The following is a 6215-nucleotide window of genomic DNA, read 5'->3' on the forward strand; positions in this document are numbered from 1 at the left end:
AGGTGACTCATGTGTGAAACACAATTTGCCCTCATAAACTGAACCTCACATAATCCATCCTGAGTAACAGGGCTGCTTGCGGTCCTCTCTGAGACATACACAAAACTTGAATTTATCCTTTGAAAGTCTTGGAGTGAAATATAAGTGTGACTTTACTGTAGAGCGAGCTTATTCATTCCAGCAGCAGGGTCTCCGAGAAAGAGAGAAAGAGAGAGAGAGAGAGAGGTGGGGAGAGCGAGCTTACTCAGCCGGCTATGCTAGGGGTATTAAAGAGATTGAATCTGGTTTTCTCAACTGCTGGTTTGATAGGATTTCTTTCTTAGAAAATCTGGTGTTACACACACACACACACACACACACACACACACACACACACACATTTATACACCTTATTCATTTGTTTTGCAATATCTGCAAGGGACATGTGACGCCATCTCACTGCAGAAAAGAAATTTATGCTGAATTTTGCTTCCGCTGACCTGGGAAGGGCAGCTTCTCTTACTCCTGGAGCCCCTGGGTCTTTATCACCCAAGATTCATGCTTGCCTTACGTCACGACGTCTCTGCTGTGCAGCATGGAGTCTCCGCTTGGGATTTAAACTCCTTTCCATCTGACTTATTTTTTTAAAGATTTTATTTATTTATTTTACAGAGAGAGAGACAACGAGACAGGGAACATAAGCAGGGGGAGTGGGAGAGGGAGAAGCAGGCTTCCCGCAGAGCAGGGAGCTCAATGCGGGGCTCGATCCCAGGACCCTGGGATCATGACCTGAGCCGAAGGCAGACTCTTAATGACTGAGCCACCCAGACGCCCCTCCATCTAACTTAAAAACCCTTTACTCCAGCCCCTCCCCCATCTACAAAGCGGGCTCCTTCCCTATTGAGTGCTGGATTCCTACAGAGCCATTAGCATTACAGGGCTGGTTCCTGGCACCAGCAAATCTACATTTTTAAAACTTTTTTTTGTTATTTGCTGGGATTGGAAAGCTGACACCGTTTATTTAAAGAAAATCTGGAAGTACTATGTGGGGGGGCAGTCTGGGGACTCTGGGCAGGGACACCTGTATGTCAGGCTCCTGCCCCCTGACCAAGGCAGAGTGGGGTGGGGTGGGGAAGGTAGGAGGGGGCAGGGATTCGAGACTGACTTTGAGCCAGCCACACAGAGTTCAACCAGAGAAGGGGTGGAAGATTCTGGCACTGTGTCCGGGGTTCCTGCCCCAGAGAAGAGTATGGATCTTTGAGGGGGGAAAAGAAAGGGAGACTTAAGGAAGAAAGCAGGATGGCTTGTTTTCTCTTAGTCTTTGGCCCCTGAGTTGGGTGTGGAAGGCTCTGCCAGAACTGAGGCAGTTCTGACCTAAGAAAGGCCTCCCGCAGCTTTTTTTCTTCCTGGTCTTCCCTTCCTTTTTGTGTCCTTTAATTTCCTTCCTTGATTTGGATGCCAGAACTTATTTATTTTTTAGTAAAAGGGAGGCTGGATTCTAAACACTCCCTTACCTCCCTCTGGACCCCAGAACTCTGTCCTAGCCAGTTGGTACATTTCCCCACGTCCATCCAAATGGTGGGTGAAGTCTGCATCTCAGCTGGAGTCTTGGCCTGGAAATTTTTTTTTTTTTTCCTTTCACGGCCAGGCCAACAAGACTACAAAGTGAAAAAAATAAAATCTTCTTCGTCTCTGACTTCCTCGAATTTTCAGTTTCAGGAGAAAAGGAATTTTGATGCCATTTCAAAGTATGTGGGAATTTAATAAACTCAGGCGGTGGTGGGTCACCCTCCCCATGAAGGCAAACTTGACCCGCAAGCACCCACCTGTGAAAAGACAGACTGACGGAACCAGACAGCAGCTGCGGCCTCACATACAGATGCTCTGACCGAGCATTTGAATGAGGCAATTAAGCGGTAACCAGTTAATTCCATCGCCAGACCTGTGGGGACTGGACCCAGAGGAACCCCCGACCCCCCCCCCCGAGAAATGGATGCAGTCGGTGACAGACAGAGAAACAGATAGGAGCATATGTAGAGGGGGACAGGATGAAAATTGAAGTTAAAGAACGTAGGGGATTTCAGCACACAGAGCAAAAGGAAGTCCTAGCAAGCTGGACAGGAGCTGGGATCACCCAGGACCCATGTCGGCACAGATACAGATCACCCAGCTCAGCACCCCACCACCCCACCACCCCCGAGGCTGGCTTTCTAAGATGCCAAAAGAACCAGCCGACTCAGCCAATTATGGGAGAAATCAGCCAGAGCCATTGTTTGGCTTTTCTTTGACCAAACACTATTTGATTGGATAGAATCTTCACTTTACCTGAGCTGTTAACTCCTGTAAGGAGTCAGTCTGTCAGGCCCCCTTTGCCCTTATCCAGGAAGAGACCCACCCCCATGGGGGAAAATCTCTCACCTCCACTGATTGAATATCGGAGAGAAAGTGGTCTGGTTTGTTGCTTATAAACAAAACAATCTAGAGTGATCCTGAAGTTTTATCAACTCTAATCTCATGTCCAGAAGCAAGACCAGAGACCCACCCACAATTTTAAAGTCCTCCAAAGTCAATGAGGTTTTGTTTTTATTTGTTTAAGATTTTATTTATTCATTTGAGACAGAGAGAGAGAGAGCATGAGTAGAGGGGAGAGGCAGAGGGAGAGGGAGAAGCAGACTCCTGGCTGAGCCAGGAACCCATGCGGGGCTCGATCCCAGGACCCTGGGATCATGACCTGAGCTGAAGGCAGATGCTTAATGACTGAGCCACCCAGACGCCCCTTGTTTTTATTTTTAGCGTTAGTCATATTCTTGGTCATCTCCTCTTTGGTGTGACAGAGCCACAGTCACATTTACACAAAGAAAGCTGGAGCATTCAGGTTCCAAGCCTCCCCCAGTTTTAGCCACACTAGTCAAATGGGGGGGTAGGGGAAGGGGGTGACCAAGGAATAAGATTCCAAGGACCCTGCTCAGCTGACTCTAACCATCCTTCATTTAGCAGTTTCTTTGGAACTGACAACGCTGACAAGGCACAGCAGAACCCCCAGGAAGGGAGAGGAAGGAGAAAAGAGAGGAAATTGCTGGTTTGGAGGGGTAAAGCCAGTCAGTTTATAATTCCTGTGATGTTTGGATCATTTTAGCATCTGAGAGGCTGCTTTTTTTAAAGATTTTATTTATTTATTTGACAGACAGAGACACAGCGAGAGAGGGGACACAAGCAGGGGGAGTGGGAGAGGGAGAGGCAGGCTCCTGGCCAAGCAGCGAGCCCGATGCGGGGGCCCGACTCCAGGACTCTGGGATCATGACCTGAGCCAAAGGCGGACGCTTAACGACTGAGCCACCCAGGCGCCCCTGACAGGCTGCTTTTTGAGAAGACACCAGAAGCTGGGGAGGCTGGCTTGCTGGCTCTCAAGTCAGAGCCCTCCTCCCCAGGGCTCCTTCTGGGGCTCCTGGGGGTGGGATCTCCTTGTCCTCCAGCACCCCTTCTCCTGGCCCAGATATTCCTCACCCCCACCTTGGGCCACCCTTACCTGTTTCATCTTCACACGTTGCATCTTCCAGCCTTGCCAAGGATCCTGCTGACTAAGAAACCATCCCCAAGACCTCCTCATCCAATTCCAGCAAATCTCTTTAATCTTCTGTGCCTCCGTTTCCCTCTATTTTTAGCGAGGGACACCCAGAAGACAGCCCAGGCCTCGGTCTAGGCAGGAAAGAGGATTTGGGCAAAGCTGTGGGGAGGGGGTTTGACCGAAGCCCAGGTTTCTCCCGCACGGGTCGGAGTCGGTCGCTGGTCGCTCCAGGGACACGGAGAGCAAGCGCCCAGAGTCGCCCCAACCGAAACGGGTGGGCGCGGCGGACCCATAGGCACCCGGCTCTCGCCCCACGTATTCCCGGGGGGGAGGGCGGGGGGAGCCAGCTCAGTGCAGGCAGCGTGAGAACCTCAGGCCCGCAGGCTTCCCCACCAAATCATCGGACGACCGGCACCCGGGGTCGACCTCCTCTTGAATGAGGCGCGGGAACCGACCCAACCTGGTGAGATTGCCCCGAAGCGGGGCCCCAGCGGCAGGGGCGGGTTGGGGAGTGAAGGGCTCCGGGTCGGGGCCCTCACCTGTCCCCTGGGGGTCGGGAGAGGGCACCGAGGGGCGCGGAGGGGGCGCATTTCCCTGGAGAAGCATTTCTTTCCCTCGGGGGTACGGTGCACGCTCTTTCTGCCGGGTCTCCGTTCCCAGATGCCCTGGGCCCCCGGCCTCCGCGGCCCAGTGGCCCAGTGGCCGCCGCCGCAGCGTCTCCGAGGCCCGGGGCCAAAAGGGCCGGACATCTACAGAGCCCCCCATAGACACACACAGTGCCTATGTTTTTACGGTCAGACTTTGGCTTCATTTTTAGTCTGAATGGTGCCAACTGTTTCCCTTTTTCATTCTGCATTCGGAGGTCTCAGCTGTACAGACCTGGTCTGGGAGCTAAAAGAGTGAGTTCTTATACACCCTCCACCCCCACCGACTACATCTCTTCACCCGAACCACCAGCTAAGTACCTGCTTTGGCCTTCTCGTTGGATTAAACTCGGCAAACTTGCTTCTGAAAAACAAACAAACTTTTGTTTTTTATTTTTTTAGATGAATTAAGTCAACGATGTGATTTTTATTAGTTCTAATTATCTGAGAAAAGTCCACACTTAAGTTATTATTCAGATTGTGTGGAGGAGAACTTACAAACAGAAATGTAATTCGTTTTTAATTTTTCTGTTTTCAATTTTTTTCATAATAAACTTCTATTGCCTATATAACTAAAAATGAACACTATTAAAATAATAATTCCCTGATTTTAGTCTATCTAAAAAAACAGATAATGTATGCTAAAGGAAAAATTCAAAAGTTTCCAAAGGACATACGTTGAAAAGAAAAGCCCGCTTCTTACCTCAGTCCTTCGCAGAAGCAACCACTGCGCTGAGTTTCTGTACCCTTACAAATATAGCTTTTACCACAAATGGCAGCATACTATACAGAAAGCTTTATATTTTGTCTTTTATTTTAAAAATCATGTTGATAATGGTTCTGTATCTTTACTAATGCTTCCTTTTTAGTGGCTCCATTTTATTGTATGGATGTGCCATAACATATTTAACCAGGCAACTACTGATAGCCATTTAAATTGTTTCCAATTTTTTCCTCCTTTTTTTCTGCTACTATACACAATATTCACATCTCTGTGTATCTATGCAAGTGTATCTGTATGATATATTTTTAGAAATGGGTCATATCAAAAGCCTTGTGCATTTTTAATGTTCACTGAGTTTAAACTTATTTTCATAGTGTTACTTTAAACAATTTGTGTGTCCATTTTTAGAGAACTGTCTTTTCGTGTCCTCCCATTTTCTATGTTTTTTGTTGATCTAGATTCTTACTCATTTGTTTTTATGATACTTTATTAAAATGTAAGATAAGGTTAAACATGTGACAGAGGATTTAAAGTTTATCCATCTGTAGGTATTGGAGTTTTCCCAACAATTTTTTTCCGGGAGATGGAGAACAGAATGGAGGAAATGGGGTGTAGATTTTGAACTATGGCCCACTTGGATTTTCTCTTGCAGAATTCCATCTGTATTGAAAAATGCAGGGAGTTTTTTTTTTTTTTTCCTTAATCATCTCGTCTTCTCCACTCTCCTTAAGATTAGAGGACAGGGGCGCCTGGATGGCTCAGTCGGTTAAGCATCTGCCTTCGGCTCAAGTCATGATCCCAGGTCCTGGGATCGAGCCCCGCATTGGGCTCCCTGCTCCGCGGGAAGCCTGCTTCTCCCTCTCCCACTCCCCCTGCTTGTGTTCCCTCTCTCACTGTGTCTCTCTCTGTCAAATAAATAAATAAAGTCTTTAAAAAAAAGATTAGAGGACACAGGGGCACCTGGCTGGCTCAGTCCGTAGAGCATGCGACTCTTCATCTTGGGTTGTGAGTTCAAGCTTAGAGGTTACCTAAAAAAAAAAAAAAAAAAAAAAAAAAAGATTAGAAGACAAAAGTTCCACGTCGGACTGTGATGGAAACTTCAGAGCTGCAGAACGGAGACTTCAGGCCCAGTGCCACACATCCTCTCTCCCTTTGATCCTCAGCCCAGGGCAACGCCCTCCCCGCCCCAGCTCACCCGACTCACACCCACCGGCTTACAAAACACTAAAAACTGAGGGCGCCTGGGTGGCTCAGTTGGTTAAGCGACTGCCTTCGGCTCAGGTCATGATCCTGGAGTCCCAGG

Source organism: Eumetopias jubatus, unplaced genomic scaffold (genome assembly GCF_037043125.1).
Source record: "Eumetopias jubatus isolate StellerSeaLion01/CBP00866 unplaced genomic scaffold, mEumJub1_p1.0 scaffold_10, whole genome shotgun sequence".
Taxonomy (NCBI): domain Eukaryota; kingdom Metazoa; phylum Chordata; class Mammalia; order Carnivora; family Otariidae; genus Eumetopias; species Eumetopias jubatus.